The 23,388-nt window shown below is 56.4% G+C and overlaps 1 protein-coding gene and 1 long non-coding RNA gene across 2 annotated transcripts in view; one reads left to right on the forward strand and one right to left on the reverse strand.

Moving 5' to 3' along the window:
• Positions 1–23,388, reverse strand: part of SPSB1 (splA/ryanodine receptor domain and SOCS box containing 1) — a 68,827-nt gene that overhangs the window by 28,424 nt on the left and 17,015 nt on the right. The gene's annotated exons all lie outside the window — the stretch shown is intronic.
• Positions 68–18,129, forward strand: LOC139081997 (uncharacterized). The gene is made up of 3 exons (XR_011537592.1): positions 68–201; positions 13,915–14,106; positions 15,720–18,129. It is a non-coding gene; the product is annotated as an uncharacterized lncRNA (long non-coding RNA).

The following is a 23,388-nucleotide window of genomic DNA, read 5'->3' on the forward strand; positions in this document are numbered from 1 at the left end:
CTGCCTGCCGGTGGCCGGGCCCTGCCGGGTCCCCCAGGCCTCCTTCGCCGGGGCTGGATCAGCCCTGGCCTGAGTGAGCTCCGCCGTCACCAAGGGGAAGCGGCCCTTGGTTACCACTGGCCCGGAGAACACAGAAGGCAAAACAAACACTGGAGCCGCTCCTCGGTGGACTCGCTCCTCACTGCTGGGAACAATTACAAGGTAATCGGCCAGTTCTTAAAAGCCCTCCAGAAGGGAGGCTGCGGGCCCAGCGGGAGGCCAGTTGTAACCCATTCCCTTCCTCTTGCTGAGGCTGCACCCTCCCCAAGGCCCGGGGACCCCTACTCCATCCAGTTCAGGGAAGCCCAGAAAAGCCAGGCTGGAAGTCACAGAGGAAGCCGGGCAAATGCAGAATCACGGGTGGACACTGTCCCCATAGCAGCAGCCACTAAGTCAAGTTTCCCAAACAACCAGTGGGCCCAGCAGGGCAGGTATGGAGGGGACGTCCCTGCAGACCCCAGCCCGGCCTACAGGGGCAGACTCATGACAGCACTGTTCCCTGAGCCCCCTTCCCAGCCCCCTTTCCAGCAATGACCAGCTCTCTTGTAACCCGTCATGAAACGAACAGAAACTCTGCAGTAAAGGATAAAATGCCCAGCTTACCAGGCTCTAGCCGGAGCCGGCAGAGATCGGCAAGGATTGCACCCTGCCCACGGCCATCCCCCCCAAGGGCTGTCCTCAGTGGGAGCCTCAGGCACAGCCTGGCACTGATCCCCACCCGCCTCCTTCAGTCGCATACCTCCTCCCCGGGAACAGGGTCTCCCCCATCAGAGGCACCCCACGGCTGGGGCCTTGGCTGTGTCCTAGGTCCCCTGGAGCAGAAACTGGAGGGAGGCCCGAGTGGAAATGGGGCAGGGGAAGAGATGAGTGTTCCCCACCCCACAAGTCTCCAGGTGTCCCCCGGGCTGGGGGGCACATGCAGGAAGAGCTTTTCTGCCCCTCCCCCACCGTGGATTGACACCTGAGACTCTAACGTCTTCCAGACACCGATTCAAGCCAGGTTCTCTCTTCTGCGCTCCCTCACTGAGAAAGTGGGAGCATCTCCTATCTACCCCCAAGCCTTTTTTGGGGACAGAATGCTGACCTTGGACAGGGATGTGACAGCAGGTTCAAAACTCTGACAAACAGGAAGAGCCACCAGAACACCTGTCCCACCCTCCTGAATCGCCCTGCCCCGCCCTGCAAGGCACTCGGGGCAGCTTTTCCCCAGTCTTACTGAAATCACGCTGGTCTCAGGCTAGAAGAGACGACCCTGGCATCACGGGCCTCCCAGGGGACAGAGAGAGAGACAGAGACAGAGAGAGAAACAGAGAATGTGGCTGGAAAAGAAGCAGAAGGAATGGGAGGCAGGAGGGTGGAGGCCCCACAGCCCCAATAAATGTCAGCTTGGGGCTCCAGGTGGCCGGAGGGTCCCCATCAGGAGGGCAGGGCTGAGGCTCTGAGTGGGAGCTGCCCACAGAGTGGCTGCCAAGCAGGCGACCCTCCTCTGAGCTAGGCTGAGGCTCAGCACTCACGACCAGAGGGGAGGAGGAGGGCAGGGAGCCGGGACGCAGGGCAGGAGGCTGGGGCGCACCTCACCCACCCCGAGCCCTGCCCTGCTCCCCCACCCTCCCAAAGAGGGTTTCCTATCCCCAACCCAGGGAGGTCTGGAAGGTAAGACAAGTCAACAACCTCAGTGACCGGGCGGGCCTGTGGCTCTAGGGCTGAAGAATGGTGACCCGGCCAAGGGCGAGCTACCCGCCTGGGCCGTGCTCTTTGGAGTGAGGGGGGACACCAGCGGCGGCCACAGCAGCAGTGGCAGCTCTACCGGGTGGGCCGAGCACCTTGTTGTTTTTTAAAAAAAAAAAACAAAAAACAAATCAGTATCTTTGGAGGCGAAGACCTGGCCACCCCAAGTATCAGGAGCCAACCTCCCCGTCCCCCTGTCCCGCTGGCCGAGACCCTGCTTGTCTCAGAGGGACCTGGGTGCCCACTCCCACCACCCACCCTGCCCCCGTTACGGAGAGCTGCTCTTTAGGGGGGCACTGAGCTGTGGGAGTTAGCCTGGGGGGGTTAGAGTCTCAGATCCCAACTCTGACATGCTGAGAACTGAAGTGGAGCCTTTCTAGAACCACCAGACAGAAACTGGCGGAAAGCCCCCTGTTCCCTCTCATTTGAATTGATGGAAAAGTTTCTTCCAGACTTTCAGGTGTGGACGTTGACCTCGGAGAGGGAGGTGAAGGGGCCAAGAACCACTGGACTAGGACTCCAGCCCCTCCCTGGACCGCCCGTCCCCCCTGCCCTCCCTCCCTTTGAGGACTCCCTGCCGGGGCAAGGCGACCATTGCCGCTTTACCCAACAGGAGCCCAGCCAGGGAAGCAGTCACTTAGCGATGTTTTCTGTTTAAAAATCCATACACTGGCTTTCTCCTTGTAGTCTCTCTTCTCACACGGGCAAGGAAAAATTTAAACCTTCAGGAAAAAGTAAAAAGCCTCTTGACCCAGCCTGGCTCTTTTCTAACCACTAACGATCCATTAAGCAAACTGATGGCCCGCCCCACAAGGCAGCGCCTGGGGTGGAGAGACCAAGGCAGACAAGCTACCTGGAGCCCACAGCCTCACAGGAGACACGAAGTCTTCACAGAGTTCCAGGAGAAGCAGGATGCTTAAAATGGGGAGTGGGGGCCTGGGGGGCTGCTAGGACGGGTGTGGGGAGGCCGGGCAGGTGCAAGAGGAGGATGGGGGGGACTCACAGGGAGGAGTCCTGACCAAGGGCTGAGATTTCAATAACAGAGATGAGCTGAGGGAGGAAGCAGGCATGGGAGACACTCGGGCAGGAGAGCCTCGCCGTTGGAGCAGGGGAGGAGCACTCAGGAACCGGAGGGCGCTCAGGTGACTAGAACGCCAGGAACACTGAGTGCAATAATGGCATAGAGAGAGAGAGAGCAAGAGAGAGAGAGGCATGGTCTGGAGTCATGAGGCAAGGGCCTTGAATGCCATGACAGGGAGTCAGGACTCAGGCACCGGGACCAGCTGGGGAGGGGACAGTTCAGAAAGCTTCCTCTGCAGAAGAGCCAGAAGACAAAGCACTCTGAATGGAGAGCTCAGGTGCTCTTTCACGGAGCAGTGACAGTCGCTCTGCACGATGAGAGTGCCACGCGGGGTGGCGGCTCCCTGAGCACAGCAACCATGAGAGTGCCAGTCGGGGCGGCGGCTCCCTGAGCACAGCAACTGATGTCCCTTTATTGTCTCAAGGCAAGGGGACCACAGCGAGGGGGTGGCCTCCGCACAGCACTCCTCCAAACACTTCCTCAAACGCTGTGGGAAAACACTCTTTCTCTCTCTCTCTGTCTCATTCTCTCTCTCTCTCTTTCTTTTACTTTGGGGGAGGTAGGTTAAGACCCAGGAAGAGAGAATTAGAAAATTTCTTTTAGGTAAACAGCAAATTTGAAGTGTGATAACACCAAGAAATACCACTTCAAACCACCAGCAAGAGAAAGCTCTGCTAATTTTGCACTCGCAGAAACAAGAAGAACAATAAATACCCACTCTGCAAGATTGCCGAGGGCATCAGAGGCGATAAATGGACACACACAATGAGGCCAGCAGCTCCCAGCACACGGCAGGTCCTCAAATAATGCCGGGTGCTTCCACGGTCCTCCCCGCACGTGGGCCACCTGTGGGCGCTTTGCCCTTTGCCTGTATGTATGTGTTAGGCGGCGGCTATAACCACCCTTGTTATGCGATGCTCAGGTGTCAAATCTCACCTCCAAAGATTGTCTTCCAACCCCTGACCACAGAGCCAGGGAACCGCGACTTCCTTTAAAGCACAAACACGCCTTAAAGATTATCCAATAAAAACGCTTCGTTTTGTAAAATGGTGCAGCCGTGGACGGTCATGGTGACCTGTGTCTTATAAGAATCACTTCGTATCTGTACACCACGTCCAGAGAACACTGTTCACAACGGCCAAGAGGTGCAAGCAGTCCAAGCGGCCGTGAAGAGACGGATGGATAAGCCATATGGAGTATATACATACAATGGAATATCATTCAGCCTTAAAAAGGAAGGAAATTCTGACACACGCTGTAACTTGGATGGCTGAGCCTTGAGGACATCATGCTAAGTGAATTAAGCCAGTCACAAGAAGACAAATACTGTATGATTCCACTCACATGAGGTACCTAGACCAGTCCAAATCACAGAGACAGAAAGGAGAATGACGGGGGCCGGGGGCTGGGGAAAGGCAGTGGGGAGCTGTCGCTTAAAGGGAAGAGTTTCCGTCTGCAAAGATGAAGTTCTGGAGGTGGATGGTGGTGACAGTTACACAATAATGTGAATGTACTTAATGCCACTGATCTGTACTCTTAAAAATGGTTAAAAAGGTAAATTTTACGTTACGTATATTTTATCACAAGAAAAAAATGCTTCATTTTATATGAAAATAAGGAAGAAAAACTTGAGGCATGGAAAAAGTAAGTGATGAAAGAGGGGTCCCTCTACCCTGACGCGACTGGACCAAAGGCTGAGCCATGCTAGGATGTTTGCCAAGCCATCCCTGGCCATGCTCCCTCTGCATCTTTAAGCCAACCCATGGCCCAGGGCGTCCGAGCACAGAGCTGTTTTCCCAGGAGCCATGCAGAAGAGGGAAATCCACCTAAGCAGAGAGAAGGCCACCGTTCACTTGCTACCAGGCTCTCAGTCTCTCTGCCGACCTCCCTTCCTTTCATTTGCAGGCTGCTTCGGGGACAAGCCTATTCAGCATGCTCACGTGCTGTTTCACACTGCGGGTGCTTCACAAACCTGACGAGGAGACAGAACTGGCAGGAAACAGAAATGGACTTGAAAAAGATAAATTTACGAAAGGCCAAGCCCAAAATGGCTAAGAAGCTGGGACAGGTTGCTGTCCAGGAAATGACTCATGTCTCCCCTGGTCCCTCGGGGCCGCTCCGGGAACAGACACTGAACAGGGCAGACCGAGGTTCTCAAGGTTCTCACGAGGAAGGCGGCTTCTGGCAGACTCTCCCATGGACTGTGAACCTGCCGGCCTGTCCTGGATACCTGCGGTGGCTAGTGCCCAGCGTGGTCCACGAGGGCAGCTCTAGCCACACTCACTGGTGAGGAGCACTGAAACCAAGCTGGAGTGAGGGCCACGGAGCCTGGGGTGCCAGGACCGCCCCGTGGACCCGACACCCTCTCCTGCTGCCACCCACACTTCCTGTGGCCTCTGTCACCCTCCACACACTCACGCTGCAGAACCCAGCAAGCTGACTTCAGGCCCCAGCCACTTTGGGGAAAGAAAGTGCTCTTCCAAAGTCATGGCCTGCAATCGATAAATTGAACAGCCTGAAAAAGCATCTTCTCTAACTCTCAACAGCGTTTGAAAATCCTGGCCACGTCCTTGACCTTGAGACACTGGTTTCCGTGAAGGTATACTCCCCATTCTGCAAGGCTCCCATGCCAGCTCCTCTGCGAGCCCTTCCTCCTGCCCCTTAAACACAGATGTTCTTGAGGGGCCCTCCCTTCAAGGGCTCTTCTGCTCTTGTGGCTTCAGGGGGCATCTCCCCTTGAACTTGACACATCCACCCAACAGCATCATTCTTATGGCAACCTGGCCCCCACTCACACACCCCAACATGGCCCTCTTGCAGCCTCGATATTTCTGCCAATTTCTGTCCTCATCCTCCTGGTCGGTCAGCCAGATTCAAACCCCTCATCTCCCCGGGCTCCTCTTCTGGTCTTCCCACATTACCATCCAAAGGTATAAATTTCCCCACAATTGCCCAAATCCGTCCCCACTCTCACTGTTCAAGTCACTGAACTCCTCCAAGTTGGTCTGCCCGACCACAGTGTGTCTCTGACCCCAAATGATCTTCCAAAAACAATCTCATTTAGGCAGTTTTTTCATTTTGAAAATTTGTCATTCAAAAATGTACAAACGAGACACATTTTCAACACCTAAAATGAACAGCTGTCAACAGTTTGTCACATTTGCTTCTGGTCCTTTTATAGCACAGTAATCAAATGGCCAGAGGCTGTGAACAGGCCGTTCAGAAAACAAGGAAATGCAAACGGCAAACAAACCTGTAGGAAAAGACGCCCAAGCTCCACGGTAATCAGAGAAACACAAAATTAAGTAATAACGAGCTATCACTCTGCACGCCCCAGATTTCTACACAGTCAACACAGAGACAGCACCTGCTGCTGGGCTGGGTGGGGGCATGCGCCCGCATGGCGGGGGCGGAATCTGAGTCGGTGTGGTTTTTGGGAAACAAACTGGGAACCAATGTAGCAATTCCAGTCTGGGGCTTGGGCCCAGAGGAACAATAGCACCCATCCTAAGGACACCTGTACCAGGCGTTTGTTACAGAGTCACTGCCATTTCCAGCCACTCCAAATTAAGTGTATTGCCATCGACTGAACAGGTGGACAACTCCGGTACGTTTGTACCATGAACCATTAGATAGCAATTAAAATAACAAGGTAGAACCACACTGGAGCCTGGGGGCGTTTCCACATGCATGCAGTGAGAAGAGCAGGTGGAATGTGAAAGGTGAGCCCATTTGAATAAAACAATGATGCGCCCGAACATACACACATGTATATGCCTGGGCAGGCAGGAAGGTGTGGAACGATTCGGGTGTATTAACCTTCAATAAAAGGTTTATGTTAAAGGGAAAAAAAAGAACTGGAAAATAACAGATGTTGGCAAGGATGTGGAGAAACTGGAACCCTTGTATACTGTTGGTGGGAATGTAAAATGGTGCAGCCACTATGGAAAACAGTATGGCAGTTTCTCAAAAAACTAAAAATAGAATTACTGTATGATCCAGCAATTTCATGTCTGGGTACACATCCAAAAGAATTGCAAGCAGAGTCTCAAACAGATATTTGTACACCTGTGTTCACAGCAGCATTATTCACAATGGCCAAAAGGTGGAAGCAACCCAAGTGTCCATCGACAGATGAATGGATAAGCAAAATGTAGTCTATCAGTACAATAAATATTGTTCAAACTTAAAAAAGAAGGAAATTCTGACACATGGATGAACCTTGAGGACATTACGCTAAGTGAAATAAGCCAGTCACAAAAAGACAAACACTGTATGATTCCACTCATATAATCAAATTCACGGAGACAGAAAGTAGAAACAGGGCTGCAAGAGGCCGGGGGAGGGCGAAATAGAGAGCTGTTTAATAGGGACAGAGTCTCAGTTTTGCAAGACGAAAAGAGTGGGGGAGATGGATGCTGGTCTGCTGCACGACACTGTAACACTGCAACAACGCTACTGAATTCTACACTTGAAAATGGTGAAGATGGTGTTGCGGACTGAATGTCTGCATCCCCCAAAAGCTCCTACGTTGAAACTCTAACGCCCAGCGGGATGGTGTTTGGAGGTGGGCCTGTGGGAGGTGATCAGGTCATGAGGGTGGAGCCCTCAATATGGGATTAGCGCCCTTTTAGGAAGAAACCCTAGAGAGAGGATCTCCCTCCGCCTGGTGAGGACACAGTAGGACGGCTGTCTGCGAATCAGGAAGAGGCACTCACCCGACACCAGATCTGCCAGCGCCTGGATCTGGCACCTCCCAGCCTCCAGGACTGTGAGACATGAATGTCTGCTGTTTAAGCCACCTTGTCTATCGTATTCGTTATAGCAGCCCGAGATGACGAAGACAGATGTCAAATTTTGTTATGTGTATTTTACCATGAACGACAGGCTGCAGGTTAACATCAGGGCGGGGCAGGAGTGAGAGAGAGAGGGGAAGAAAGGAGAAGGACGGGGAGACAAACACGAAATGTGTCCCCGCGAAGTTACGGATGCGTGTGGATCACCACATAACACGGCCGGCTGTCAGAGTGCTACCGTGCGCATGGCAGGATTTCAGGTGGCCGGCACTTCTGCACCTTCACGTGTCACGCTTCACTCAGAGTCTTCACAACGCGTGTGCAACGTAATCAGGAACAACAACAAAGCTGTTTTCATTGTGGAAAAAACTACAGAAAAGCACGAAGGTTGACAGCACCAAACCCCCTATGTGTTCTGTGCAGAACTGACAACTGCTAACAACGCTCACGCAGGCTGCGGCACGTCTCCTGGGAGATCTTGCGGGAAAAGCTCTCCAGTACGTGCGTGCATTCTCCTTTAAACGTGCGTGATTTTCATCATGACGGTCTTGCTCCAGCGTCTTCAGTGGACTCCTCCTGCCCGTAGGATCGGGTCCAAACTTCTGAGACAGCACCAAAGGCCGTTCCCATGCTGACCTCAGCCCATTTTGTACAGAAAGGCTTTCTGGAAACCTTCACTCGCTCCAAGAGCTACTCCTTCCCCCAGTTTGGCTCACACACCTACCTGTGGTAGTCCACCCCATCCACCCACCCGGCAGGCCGTCACTACAGAACCACACAGACCCTCTGAACCCTCTGCAAGTTCCTCATCACCTTCAACAACGCCTACCCAATGCACCACCCAGCGCAGGGGCCGTCCCTTTCCGTCCCACGACTGCATGCCAGACTTTGAAACAGAACCTTGGTATGCGCCCCCTGCCCCAACCCAGACATCCAGCCATGGTTAGACAAACTTGGGTGAGAAAGCACGCCCTGTGTACCCGACTGGTGGAACAAGACCTGCGCAGACCATCAGGCTTCTCTTTTTCCCTGCACAAATGTGTGGCCGTCTGCGCCTGGGCTCCTGGATCAGCTGTCCATCATCCAGGGCAATTTTCCTCCCTGGACTCTGGGAATCAGCCCCGGAAAAGACTCCAAAAGCATCACAGCATGAAAGTTTCAAGAATAAAAGGTCTGTAGGGTGACACTACCCACAGAATGTTCTCTGCATCCCTCCTACTGAACACATCCACACCCAGGCTGCCCGTCCTCCTGGCTGTTGGTCCAGGGCTGAGAACTGGGAGGTCTCTGGGACTCCAGCACTGAGTTCTGGTTGCTTGTTAGGCTCACCTCCTGAAATATCCCTGCGCCCACTGCCTCTGCACGCCTGCCACCTGTCCACCCACCATCCTGCCTCGCCTTTCCAGAACACTCCCTCCTCACTTCCCACCTGCAAGGTCATCTCCCTTCTGCCTTAATGTGAAGTCCCCTGACTGTGGCACACACGCGCTCCATCCATTCAGGATCTTGGCTTTGCCTCCCTCTCCCTTCCCCACCCAGGAAGCCCTCACTGGGGGCCCCTGGCCCTAAAGCAGAGCAGAAGCACCCGTGGTTCCCCTCGTACTGTGTCATACCCTCAGGACTCTTCCAGCAACCCTCCTGGGATGGCTGCTCCCCGCCCCGTGCCCCCGAGAGAACTCCTGTACACTCCATCAGAGCTCGGGCAAATCCTTCCACCATTTACCAGCGAATTCCAGCAAATGTAGGCTCCACACATGTTGGCTTAAGATAGACCAGTGGTTCTTAACCAGGGTGATTTTTACCCCTAGGAGACATTTGGCCAGGCCTGGGGACATTTTTGGTGGTCACGACTGGGGGTGGGAGGGTGCTACTGGCATCTAGTGCATGGAGGCCTGAGATGCTGCTAAATATCGTATAGTGCAAGGACAGCCCCCCACATCAAAAAATTATCCTGCCCCTACCGCTGACAGTGCCACGGCTGAGAAGCCCGGAGACAGAGCGAGCTTCAGATGAAAGGCTGCAGCGCATCCCCTGGCAAAACCATTGAATGAGGCCAGAAGCACAACCTGGGACCCCCACATCTGTGACTCTGTATCAGGACGGGGGTTAGGGAGGCACCTCCACTCCATGCTTTGCCGAGCCAGCAGGCAAGTGACTGAGGAGGAACTCAGTGTGCATTCCAACACTGTCACCAGCCATCTGTATCGCCCTGAGCAAGACAGCAGCCTCTCTGGGCAGCAGGTTTCCTATAAACTGAAGGGTCAAAGGAGATCAGCTCTTCCCCTAAGTGGCTGGACAGATCCTTAAGCCCCTGAAAATTCGTTTCGGAGTTTGGGGAAATACTGTCTTTCCTCCTAAAGAGCCGCAAAGCCCATGAGCATCTTAAAGGCTCTGAGGAGTCCTGCAGGGCAGAAGTTTGGCAGATTTTGTTCAGCTCTAATGGTTCCCACGCTTGAAGAGAAGGGGACGCGGCTCCCCTCCCCCACATTTTCCCACGGCAGCCCACGGGGCGCCAGTCTGGAGGCCTCTGAATCTCTCAGCTCTGTTGCTTCTCGATTCTGCGACGAGCAGGGCCCCTGCCTCCGCGCTTATCTGGCTCCAAAGGACGTGCAAAAGTGTCCTGCAGAGGTGAGTGTTGTACAGTGTGACCTACGGGGCTCCTGACCTGCTCCAGCTGTGCAAAGTCTCTGCGGGGTACACACCACGCCCCTGATCCCCCCCAGTGTAGGTCTGACTAGAGCACTCATTTGTGAATCCAAGGTCAGGAGCCTGCTTTTAGGTGGGTAACCAAGGCTGGTTCTGAGCCCCGTGGGGCCTGTCCTCTTAATCTAGACCAGGATTTGGCAAATGATGACCCATGGGCCTGGCTCACTGTCTGGGGTTTTGTTTGTTTGTTTTTGGTGAGGAAGATTGGCCCTGAGCTAACGTCTGTTGCCAATTCTCCTCTAAAATTTTTCTTGAGGAAGACTGTCGCTGAGCTAACATCTGTGCCAGTCTTCCTCCACTTTGTATGTGGGATGCCACCACAGCATGGCCTGATGAACAGCGTGCAGGTCCATGCCCGGGATCCGAACCTGCGGACCCTGGGCTGCCAAAGCAGAGCGCACGACCTTAACCACTATGCTACCAGGCCGGCCCCTCACTGTCTGCTTTTCTAATACAGTTTATTGGCACACAGTCATGCCCTTTTGTACATATTGTCTCTGGCACTCCCGCTCCCCACAATGGTAGAGTCAAGTACTTGCCACAGAGATCATATGGTCCATGAAGTCACATATTTACCATCTGGCCTCAGAGTTTGCTGACCCCTGGTCTAGACCTCAGGAAATGGTGTCTACCACGGAAGAAACAGGGGCCAAGTCTCTCCCCCAAACTCCTCCAAGAGCCTGTCCCACCAGGCCCAGGCCCCCATGTCCACACGCACCGGGATGACACCCAGCGCCCAAAGCACAGGATGTGCCAGGACCCTGCCGTCTGCCCACCCACGCCCACCCACTCCCTCCTCCCCTGCACCTGCACTTCCTCCCACCACAGCCTCCCTGGACCCCCAGGGACCCCCTTCCCTTCAAGCCCAGAGCCTCATTTACAGCAGCGCGTCCCCCTTCTTTAGCTATGCAGCTGACTAGCAAACTTCCAAGCACGTGTCACCCAAAAGACAAACTGGGCACAACTCTGCTCCCACGCTTCTCCAGGGACAGACGAGACACAGTACGAAACACACACCAAAAAACAGAAACCAAACAGGAGGGGATAAAAATAAAAACACAGCCACGAACTCCTTCTCACCCGCGGCGGCCCGTCTAGGGAGCGGCCCCTCCAGAGGCCACAGGCTCAGGCATCGGCCGCACCCTCAGCGCTCGGCTCCTCCCCAACAGACGCGGCGGGTTCTTTGAAGAATGAGCATCATCCTGACACCTGTCCCAGAAGACCCCGGGGTGGGGGCGGCCAGACCTCGGGACCCAGGAACACCCCCCCCCACCCTGCTGTAGGCAGGAAGGGAAGGATTAGGGACCCCCCAGGGAAGGCGCCAGCAGCTCCCGTGGCAGTGACAGCACATCCAGGGGGATTTCTGTGTTTTGACTCAGAGGCAATAAGTCTTTCCATTTAAACGAAGGCAGACTAAACTGCAATGCTGAGGAAAGCCCCTTGGAAACAGTTGGCTCAGGGTGACCACTTCGGCCAGGCGAGGCGGGGGAGAGGCTGCGGCCGGCCATGGGGCCGTGAGCAGGCGGGACAGCAAGGGCCACCCCACCCCGGCTCCCTGCTGGAAGGTGCGCCCGGCAGAGGCAGGATGAGCTGTGGGCACAGCCGCTCTGAGGGGTTCTCAGACCCCCGCCCAGCTCCCGCACGGGGCCCTCCAGCCCTCAGTCCGGTCCTCCCAGGCCAGCCCACCCACCAGGAAAACACTGGGCCACAAGCAGTCAGTGACCCCGGAAAGCGACGTCCCATCTCTCATCCTCTCAGCCATTCACGTTGCTCCCGCAGCCACAGTCCAAGGGGCAGTTTGGGGCGACCACTCAGACAGCACCCACTGACCATCTGTGGGCACTTCTGGCCACTCCAAGTGCTGCCACAGGGTCAAGCCAGGTGGCCCCCATGGCACACAGGTGAGGAACAGGCTCAGAAAAGCGGCATGAGCAGCCCTCAGGGTAGTGCTGGGAGCACACCCAGCTCTTCTCCAGCAGTCCCATGGGGTGTCACTTCATTATCCCAAAATCTCATGAGCACCAAAGGCCAACCAACCGAAGGCAGGGAAGAGCAAATTCAGCCCCATGGAGAACATTCTGCCTGCCCTCGCCAATGCCAGCGGCCGGCCCAGCCATACTCCTGGGGACAGACAGAATACAGGAGGTGTGGGGTGGGGGGTGACCTCATGGACCCCAGAACCCTTGTAGCATCTTCTCTGCTCCTGGGCAGAGTCAGGGGAGACAAAGGGACCTGACCACATCTTCCCTCCAGTTTCTATGGAGAAGAAATTCATCTGCAGGGAGCTTGATGCCAGCCCAGGAAGCAGGGCCACCCAAGCGAAAAGGCAGCCCCATCAGGCAACTGGCTGCTTTTAGAAACACACCCTGCTCATCCCACACACATTAGCGGGCAGCTAAAAGAGGGAAGTGAGCGCACCGGCTCTCCGGATAAGACGAGGGCAGAGAGGATGCTGGTGGAAAGCTAATGACAGGATTCAACTCCGCCACCCAAATTTGTCCAGACGGCCTCACAGAGAGGGGCCTCGCAGCGAGCGAGAGCCTGCGCGGGAGGAAGCGGGAGCAGGGGGCCTCCCCTGGGCCAGGCTCTGTGCTGAGCCCGCTCCTGAGGTTCTGACCACACGGACCCCCCCCAGCCTGCCTCCAGCCCGGCCCAGGCTCCACACAGGGCCTTCCCAAACGCTCACCTGATCGCACCAGTCCCCTGCTTAAGACCATCTGGTAGCCATCCGTGAAATACACAGGCCCCATTGGCAAGTTTACTGACTGCCTACGAGGGACCAGGCACAGCGCCCCCTCAAGGACAATGGTCAAAGTCTCACATATAAAAATATTTTATGAGCTAGTTCTGATGACCTTTCTGGCCTCATTCCCCTCCCCTGCCACCACCCTCCCCCGCCAAAACACACCATCACTCGGCGAAAACCCACACAGTGTCCCTAACACGTTGGGGTGGGCATCCGACTGCTCTGCCCAGCCCCTGGCTCCACTTGTCCTGGGGATGCACCTCGATTCTGTCTTGGAGGCCCCTTCTCCCCACTCCTGGCCCTGGGCTGTGGGTAGGTCCTGCTCTACCCCAGGCCCTGGGGGTGGGCACACGGCCTCAGTCTGCTGCAGTGGGGCATCACCCACTCCTGTGACAGTGAGGATGCAGGCCCGTCATAGCCAATCCTGAAACTTTTGCTTAAATGACCTTCTGAAAATAAGGCCAAAAAGAAAGAAAACAGATAATTAAATAGAGAGAGGCAACTGCAGATGCTAGGGTTTGAGCCTCTGGATCCAGCCGTGCCTGAAAACCCTTGACTTTTTAGCTGCTTACAGTTTGGCAAACCGATTTTTGCTTGAGGCTGTTTGGATTGGGTTTTCTGTCCCCTGCTACTGGAAAACTGACACGTCAAGCTTTTTAAAGACTCTAGTTTTTTGCTCATGCTATTTCTTCCACCTGGAACGCCCTGGCTTTCTTATCAGCCTTCTTCCCATAGAGACTCTGAAATCAGACTCAGGCTCCCTCTGGAAAGCCTTCTGACTCTCCTGTGCCATGCAGACGCCCCTCTGTGTCTTCCAGGACCTGTGTGTGTCTCCACTCATTCACCTGCTCCTCAGAGTCGCTGAGCACCTGGCCCCGCCCCCCAGTTACCGCAGTCCTAGGTGCACAGACGCTGTGACCGCTGCTTTTCTCACCTGTCTCTCCCTCCTTGGAGGCAGGGACCAACTTGCTCTGTCACTAGCCCAGAGCCTGGCACACAGCAGGTACCAGGTAAGTGCTGAAGGAGACAGGAGCAGCCCTGCCTCGCGGTGGCGCACCTTATCCGTGGTCACATCATGTGCCAGGGGATGGCGGTGGGGTACAGAAATCCAAGCCCGTCAAGGAGCAAACCCTGTCAGTTCCACCTCCAGTCTATCCAGAATCCAGCCACCTTCACCACCTCGCTGCTCCCTCCCAGGCCCTGGCACCAATCTCCTATGCCCTGACTCTCCAGAGGTTCCACTCAGTGAAAAGCAGGTGGCCCTCTGTGGCCCAGAGGCCCTCAGCCTCCTGCACCTCCTCTCCCCTCTCCTCTCCCACACTCTACCCTGCCTCACTGGCCCTCTGGCTGTTCCTGGCACATGCCAAGTTCCTACCTCAGGGCCTTTGCACATCCCAAGACCTCTGTGTGGTACCAGGGACACTGGGCTTGGGTACCCAGTTGGCTATTCCCTCACTTCCATCAGGCCTCTGCTCAAAGGTCATCTCATCACCAGACCCTTGCCCAGCCACTCTGCCCCCAGCACTCCTGCCCCTGTCCCTGACTCAGCCTCTTCCACAGCACTCTCCAACGACATTCACTTGGCCATCTGCTTAAGACTTACCCCCCTACAAGAAAATGTGCTTCACAGGGGCAGATGTCTTGTTCCCCTCTGTGTCCCAGGGCCTGGAGCAGCTCCTGGCACAGAGCAGGTGCTCTGTGAATACCCGCTGAATGAGTGAGTAGCTCTTTCCATTCCATGAAGCCACCTGCCCACAAGGCCACACTCCACAGAAATGCCACCTGGTGGAAGCAACACCCAGGGCCTCCCCTCCTACACTGCCTTCCTGAAGGGTCAGTCAGGCGTCCATCTGTCTGTCTCCCACCTGCTCTGGAACCTTCTCTAACCGATCTGCAGCACCTCTGCCCCCAGCCTGCCCTCCAGGCCTCTCATTCCTCGAGCACTCGGTCCCAAAATGTGACAAGAGCTCACGCCTACACAGACCAAACTGTGGCCAGTGTGCAGGGCTGGCTGGGACCCAGGAAGCAGGGGGAAGCCGCAGCCCTTCTCTCAGCCTGCACCGGCCGCCCTTTCCTGGAAAACCCCATCAGCAGTGGCAGCACAGCAGGCTCCAACAGCTGCCACACGCTGAGCCCGGGGGCCAAGCTCTGAGAGTCCACACAAGCCCTCCATTCAGGGGGCAGCAGGTGGGGGGCGGCTGTGCTCCAGACAGGGCTTCTGCAGCCCCCCACTGCCCGCCTGGCACAGACCTGCTCACAAGGTGCCCCCATCACAGCCCCATCCCTGCCACCCCCACCCACTTGGTTTTCCAGGAAAGAATGTGTCTGGTCTGGATCCGACAATGACCGTCTGAAATGGGTTCAGCTCTAAGGGGTCAAGGGTCACAGGAGTTATCATCACAGAGCTGTGGCTCCAAGGTGGTCCTGCCCATTCCCAGGGAGAGTCTGGGCGCCAGGAGACGCTGGCTGCCTTCTCGTCCTGCCAGGAGCCACACACAAAGTTCCCTTTATGGGAACGAGGCAGGCCAGGCACTGGCGATTTTAGCCTTAGGGAACCCCAGGTTTGGGTTTTCTCCAAGGGCATAATCAAGCTTTGTCTTGACTTTGCCCCAACCCCTCCCAGGCTGGCCTCCTTGTTGTGTACACAGCGTCTAGGACCCAAGTCCTTCCAAGCCGACTCTTATGAGAATGGGGACAAAGAGACACCACAGAGGATAGTAAGGGACGTGCATCCAGCACTGAACACAATCCACATTCCCCACCAAAACCTCACTGAGGACCTACTACGTGCTGAGCAATGGAATCGCAGTGGGACCCGCCACAGAGGAAGGTGATAGATGTGACGACAGCTAATGAGGACACAATTCAATGATGCAGGGGATTGCTGTCCCACTATGTGCTGGCGCTGTGCCCGCAGCGGGTCCATGGCGGTGAGAAGCTCAAAGAGCTGGCCCCCTGGAGCCCACTCCAGCTGCATCAGATGCGACAACCTCCTAAGAAAAGCATGAACGTGTGATTACGCACCAGGGACTTGGTCCCCTACTTGGGCACACAAAAAAGATATGGCCTAAAAAACATAGGAAAAAAGAAATGGAAAAAAACCCTAGGAATTGTGACCGAATGGAGCAACCAGGACACCCTGAGGAGGCATTCTGGAGCTCGATTTCAGGTGGCCAAGGGGAGCTGGTACACATCAAGCCTGCATGTGATCCTCTTTGGGGGCTGCATCCTGGTTCTCCTTCCTGCAGGAAAAGTCCCCCTGAGTTTCCCACTAGCCACAGGGAGGAAGGACCCGAGAGGAAGGGAGGGAAGAGGCCCACAGCCAGCTTCTCAGGTCCCGTGCCGCATGGCCCCTGCTATCTGTGAGCATCGCAGCAGAAACTTATTCCCTATCATCCCGGAAGCCCAGCAGTGGGATGTCGATGGTGCGGACACGGTATTGTCTTGCTCAGGCCCAGGAAGCCTTAACGATCTGCAAAGGCCGCATCTTCAGGATCTGCCCAGCTCAGGCTTTCAGGGCCTGAAGATACCGGGGCAGCCAGGTGTGAGAGAGAAACCACCTCCTTGGATGGAGACATGTCTAGCGTTCTCCCTTCTCTGCTTTGTGCATATCTGGATTCCACGAAGGCTAAAAATTAAGCCCAAATTAAGCTGTCCACTGCAGACAGGGCTCCAGGCCCAGGTGAGGGGCAATGGGGTCCAGCACTGACTTCCAGGCACTGGGCGACATGGCAGAACAGACCCTCGAAGGTCAGCTTTGGCACCCGGGCTATCCAGCAAGTATCTTCCGAGATCCACCATGGTCTCCGCCAACAGGCCCTGAGGGACGACTCCCCATGCCAGCCAGGGGGAGAAACAGAAAACCCCAGCAATTCTGTGGAAGGAGCATCCGCTGCTGAGTGCCAGGCAGAAGGACTGGGGGGCCGGAGAGGGGCCAAGTCGAGCCGCCAGCCCCCTCGGCTCGAGCCCAGCAGGCATTAGTCTGTTCCACTGAGACAGTTAAAGCCGCCAGCCCAGCCAGGGCACTTCACGGAGCGGAAAAGGTCGGATGCTCAGACAGAGGGTCGGGAGTGTGGGTTTCCCCTTTCCAACATGGTAGAAGGGAGGAGGGGCCACTGGCAGGAGCATCGGGCGGGCGCTGTGGAGGCTGAGAAGTCCTCGAAGGCCAGAGCAGGGGAGCGGCGGCCACCCTGCCCCTAGACATTCGCTGCCCCTCCACAGCCAGCATCAAAGAGAGACAGCTAGACACTGTCACCAGGGGGAAGGTCACATGCAGGTCAGTGTCGGCGGCACGGGAAGGGAGTGACCTATTTCCAAGGCCCGTTCAGGAACCTCCCTGTAGGCCAGACGTCTGACGCAGCCAGACAACAAAGGAAAGAGGGGCCAGGGTGGGGGCTCGAGGTGTCTGATGGCCCGAAACGGCCCTCCCCTCCATCACAGGCCCTCCCCACCCCCGCCACACGGCAGCCTCCTGCCGAGCGTCGGAGTGGCCAGAGCAGGACTGAACTACACCACCACCTGCCACCTGGTGCCAGCTCTCCTGATCCTTCAGAATATCGGCCAATTTTCAGCCTCGGTGGAACCAGAGGTGGTCCTGGCCTCCCCAGGATTCCGCCCATCTCTCTGTTTCTCACAGGCTCTGAGAGGAACACCTGCACCCTGGCCTTCTCCACAGACACGCCTTCTCAGTCAACCATCAAGCCGGTACTTCTAAACCTTGCGTGCCAACAGGTCAAGTCACCATACAAATTGGGGAGAAATAACAAAGGAGAATCTGTTGAAAACTCGTGAAAGTGAGAGCCAGGCAGGGGCTTGGGAGCTGACAACCCTGGGCTGGAATCCCACATCTGACCCTCCCCCAGCTATGGCCTGGCAGTTTCTGAGCCTCGGTTTCCCCATCTGCAAAACGAGGACGATAACCTCACAGGGATGGTTTGAGGGTTGGACGAAGTCAGTGCACACGCATGCCGGGGCCTGGGACACACCGAGGGCTTGTTAAAGAAAAGCTACAGAGACGGGTCCAAGACAAAAAAGAAGGAACTCAGGCACCAAGGACAAAGCCCCAGGGATTTGGGTCATTAAGAAAGAGCCAAGCAAGGCCCTCATGGGATGGGAGCCCAGGGGGAGCAGGCATTGAAATCCTCTGCCCAGTGCTGTTCCCAGGAGTGAGTCATCCGGGACGGCCTTTGCCCACCTGTACAACAGACGCATCGTGCTTGCTCCCCCACAGGGTCGGAGGCTGCAGTAAGTACATGAACAGCGGGAGCCCAACAGAGCCACGTGCAGCGAGCACTCGGTCAACGGCGCCCATGGGCACGGCCTTGCTGCTGCTGCAGCACCAGCCCACCCTTCCCATAAACTGCCACCCGAGATACCCTGCGGCGGACCAAACCCTCCCAGAACTCGGCAATGCCCTGGCCCGCCCAATGCCCCCAGGCTGCCTCTCGTGACTCAGTACGACTCGCATGGTAATGTTGCTGAAATCAGCTGGTCCTGGAGTCAAACGCATGCCACAGCGACAAGCGGCAGCTTCTTAGACACCAGCCACTCCTCCTCTCGGTGGGTCTCAGATGTGATGAGCAGAGCATTCACGAGCTGTTCCTGTCTGTCTCCCTCACCGGTGTGTCAGCTGCTCGACTGGCTCTCTTGGCCACTGTGGCTGAAGAGTAAGTGTTCACTAGAGGTCTGAAGAACGGAGCTGGAACACCTCTCCAGCAGGTACCAAGGTGACGCCCAGGAGGTCAGGGCAGGTCCAGAAAAAGTTGCACAGGGTCTGCTCTCTCCCAAGAACGGGCCCTGGAGCTGGGAGGCCAGGCCGAGCCATCCAGGATATTCGGAATTCCACCACACGCAAGTGCTTTCTTTGTAAAGAGCTCTGGCTTCACCCTCCGCGCACCGCTAACCCAGAAACTCGACGCTGCAAAGCAGCAGCTAAGCCCAAGGAATGCAAATGTTTAAGGCCCACCGCCGGGGGTGCCTCTGCAGACTAAACTAAGCAGGTCTGAGAGCTTTCTGCAGCTGTGCGCGTGTGTGTGTGTGCAGGCACGCGTGCATGTGTGTGTGTCTGTGTGTATTCAAAGGGGGGAAGGGGAAGGTTCTAAGGGAAACAAAACTATTTCCAGCACCCGTCATTTCACTGAGGACTTTCAGCCAGCCTGTCCCATGACCGTGGCCTGGGGAGTGGGTCAGAGACTCAGGAATTCAGAGAAGTCAGTGGAGTGGAGGAGAAGCAAGACGCCTATTTTAAAAGTGGGGAGCATCTTCCATTGGCGCTTGGGGTGACCCCGCTCAGTCATGCCAACCCTCCGTGAGCAGAGCTTCCGGTAATTCCATCCCACTAAAACCAGCCACAACAGCAGGTGTGGCCTCCAAAACACTGGTGATGTAAACTAAAGTCCCCACAAGGAGACAAGAGACACGGAGCCCACTCTCCAGGGCACCTTCAGACGCAAGGCTGTGATCAGCCGGAGCAGGGGCAGCCACCGGGGGACGGGCACAGACTCCACAGCTGGGATAAAGTGATGGCGGAAAAACAACTGGCCAGTTCAGTCCCACCATGTGCCAGGCACTGTACTAGGCGGGCACCAGGACCCAATGGGGACGACCAAGGTCTCTGCCCTGGAGGATATTTCAGCGACTCCCACCACGTCCTCCAGAACTCCCAAACGCCTCCTGGATTTCTTACAAGGCCCCAGCCAGGCACCGAGTGTGGGCACCAGCCCCAGCTCCGTTTCACCAACTCCCTTCGAGACGTGGGGTGAATCCGCTTCTCCTGCTCCAATGCCTGAAATACTCGCGAAAGGAAGGGGACGGGTGCATGCTTCCTCGATATCCAGCAATAAATCAGAAACACTGGGTGAACCAGCTGTGTGGAAAACACCCCAGTGATAGTGTGCTCTGGAACACCAAGACACAAGGGGCTCTCCCGGCTCTCCAGGACCTTCCAACCAAACAGGGGAGGCAGCGACTCCCCACATCTGCCACATGCCTGGGGTAGGGCCAGGGGAGGAAAGGCGAGAGGAGGTTAAAGCCACCTGGCTGCGGGAGGGAGAAAGAAGGAGTTGCAGATGGATCTGAAGATAGAGACGCACCCAGCACATGGAGGGCAGTCCTGGCCTGAGAGACAATGATGGTCGGTTATCACCCTCCAGTGTGTCTTGTTCCTGCTGCAACCCTCACCCCCCACCCCCAAGCCCAAACAAATGGCTAGCATATAGCGGGTGCCCAGTAAATACTTGTAGAAGGAAGTTACTGCTATGCAAATTCAAGAGGGAGGCAAATAGAAACCAAAGTTGGTGGAGGGGGACCCAGAAAGAGTGAGAAACAGACACCAACTTGGATGTCTGGAGTCCCAGGCAGGGGACTCCGGCCCTGTCCTGAGCAGGTAAGTCTGGCTGGCTGCCACAACAGAAGCCACTTTGACCCACTGGCCTTGAAAGTACAGATTCCCCTCCACCCTTTTGAGAAGGAGAGCATCCCGACTCTGAGCCCAGAAGCAGGCAGGCAGGTGGCCGGCCCAGGGCCAGGCCCAGCCAGGGTCCTCCCAGGAGGTCTGGGGCTGGATGCTTGGGGACAGGGAAAGGGGGAGGCAGCTTTCCACCTAAGGCCAGCAGCTCAGGTGGCCAAAGACGGGTGGGTGTGGACACAGGAACTAACTCAAAGTGGGCTGTCCTGCCTCCAACCACGACGCTGCTCAGAAGCCCACCCTCGGAGAGGTGGCCCTACCCACACCACCCCCACCAGAACCGCACCAGCCTCGCCTGGGCCGGCAAGGAGCCTGCGTGTCAAAGCCATGTGAAACCCACCACCTCCTGCCACCCCGATCCAATCTCCCCTCTGCCCCTTCCTGGCCCCACGGGCTCCTCTCCCTGCTCCGGGGCTGCTCACAGTAAAGCCATGTGCCCACTCAACATCAGCCATGCAGGCCAGCCGACTTCACCAAGCCCCTAACCCAAGACGGTTCCCATCTCCTCCTCAACTCCACCTCAGAGGGAGCAGCAGGGGCCGGGGGTCCCTAGGAGGGGCGGAGCAGCAGGGCCCCCAGGCCTTTGTCCCTCCAGCCGGCCAGCCTCTCCTCCTGCCCCTGCATTTCAAGGCCCCGGACAAGGAGTAGCCACGTGGGGTGAGGCCCTGATCTGATGGGGGTGGGACACGTTCCACGGCCATAGTGAATGACACACTGTGGCCGTGGTGGCTTACGCGGCCTGGCCTCCACCAGCTTCCCCTCTCATCAGCTCGCCACAGTGATCTGCAGCCCCGTGACACTGTTGCTGGGTGCCCTCCTTGCACTGCCCCTCGGGGCCCACCTCTCTAGTCCCTAACTACTCTTCAGGACTCCCTGCAGGACCCCCCAAGTTCAGGTCCCCGGGCTCAGGGTCCCTCCTTGGAGCTCTCCCTTGCACCAGACACTCAGTTATAGTTACAGCTCATGTGACCATCCCCACCACAGACGGCGAGCCGCCCAAATTGCTACATGTACAAAGAACAATTCTCCGAATGAAGGAAACAGCTGCCTCCGAGGCCCCAGCCACTGGCTTCGTCCAGTCCTCTGGGGGATTCGGTAAGGTTCATCGGTGTGGAAGCTGAAGCTCAAAGAAGCAAAGTCATTTTTCTGGGATTCAGGTCAGAAGCCAAATCAGAACTCACGGTCTCCCCAGGATGCTGGAAGCCTGAGTGTCGGGGACAAAGAGGAACGTGGCGGGAGGGTCTCGTGGGCCACAGGACGAGGCCCTCGTTCCCTGCCTCCTGTCTCCACGGCAGCCTGGAGACGCTGAGCCTCAGGAAGGGCTGAGGCTGCCCGAGAGAAGAGGCAGCAGGGCATGCAGACCAGGCAGGGACCAGAGAGGGTGGCCAGACCTATGCTCCACAGGGCAGCCGAGGACCGCGGGGCATCACAGGCCTGTGGATGCCCACACCCACCTTCACCCCTCACCCGCGGCCAGCCCAAACCCCACGGCCCCCCTTGCCAGGCCACAGGAAACACCATCTCTCCCCACGCTGCAGCTTCCCAGAACTTCCCAACCTGCCGGAAAGGGAGCATGAGGGCAGTGCTCCCAGTGGTCCTACCTGGCTGTCAAGGGGCCACGACGGTCCACCCTGCGTCCCCTGGCTCCTGGGGGAGGCTCAGTCAGACCCTCGCGCCAGCCTGCACTCTCTGGGGCAGGCCAAGGGCACTGGGAAGTTTCAGAAGAGCACGGGCTTAAAACCCCAAGGACAACGACGTGGGGCCGGGACTCCCCTTCAGCCTCTGCCCGGGTCCTCGTTTCCTGTCTGCGTGTCCCACGAGGCCACCAGGGCAGGACGGAGGCCAGCACACAGAGCCTTAGCAAATGTGGAACAAGTGGAAGGTCAACACAGAATGAAAAGCACCCACCCAAGGAGCCACTCCACGAGTCCGACTCGGCTTCCGACCTGGATGCCAGACAAATTACTTGGCCCCTGTGAGCCTCAGTTTCCACATCTACAAAACAGACAGAACAAATCTATAAAAATATGTTCCCAGATACCCAAACTGAAAATCCTGGAGTCATACTGATTTTGAGAATGATATTTATTAAGTACTTACTACACATGAGGTACCATGTAAGCTTCTGGCGGTTTTGCATACATACATCCCCTTCCACCAATGCCTGATGTCTTCCCTTCTTCCCTTTCTCTTCTCTTTCCAGTTCTTATACATCCTAAGGTCCAGCTTCAACATCATCTCCCCCAGGAAGCCTTCCTGGATTCACCTGCTGAGAGTAAACCCTAAACTCCACCAAAATGCTCCAGAATTCCGCTCGCCTCTCATTGCCTTTATTACCCTCTCCCTGACATGATATTGAGTTATCTGTATATTTGCCCTCTTCCCTTCCAGAAAGCACACAAAGTAAGCTCTCCAAACCAGGATTAAGGATTACAAATTCCAAAGCGTGTTCCCTCCTCGGAGCAGGAAGGCACATGGGCGGTAAGGCCCCACCCTACTCAGTCCATTCTGGGAGGGGCAGCACCTGGCAGCTCACCCACGTCCACTCCTCCCCCCATGGGGCACTCTCACACTCCCATTTCACAGATGGGAAACTGAGGCCCTGGTCACGGGCAGGAAGTGCCAGAGCGGGACCATAGCCCCCTCCATCTGACCCCCGCCACCTCCCTCTAATTGCTCCAGCCCATACAAACACAGCTTCCCGGGCGGCCTCCTCCAGAGCAGAAGCCCACAAACCAGAGCTGTCACACAGCAGACCGCCTGTGGCTGTGCTCTGGGGAGTGGGACGCGATGGGCTCTGGACACCCAAATACTCCCAGAGCTGTTG

This window comes from Equus przewalskii, chromosome 2, assembly GCF_037783145.1.
Source record: "Equus przewalskii isolate Varuska chromosome 2, EquPr2, whole genome shotgun sequence".
Lineage (NCBI taxonomy): Eukaryota > Metazoa > Chordata > Mammalia > Perissodactyla > Equidae > Equus > Equus przewalskii.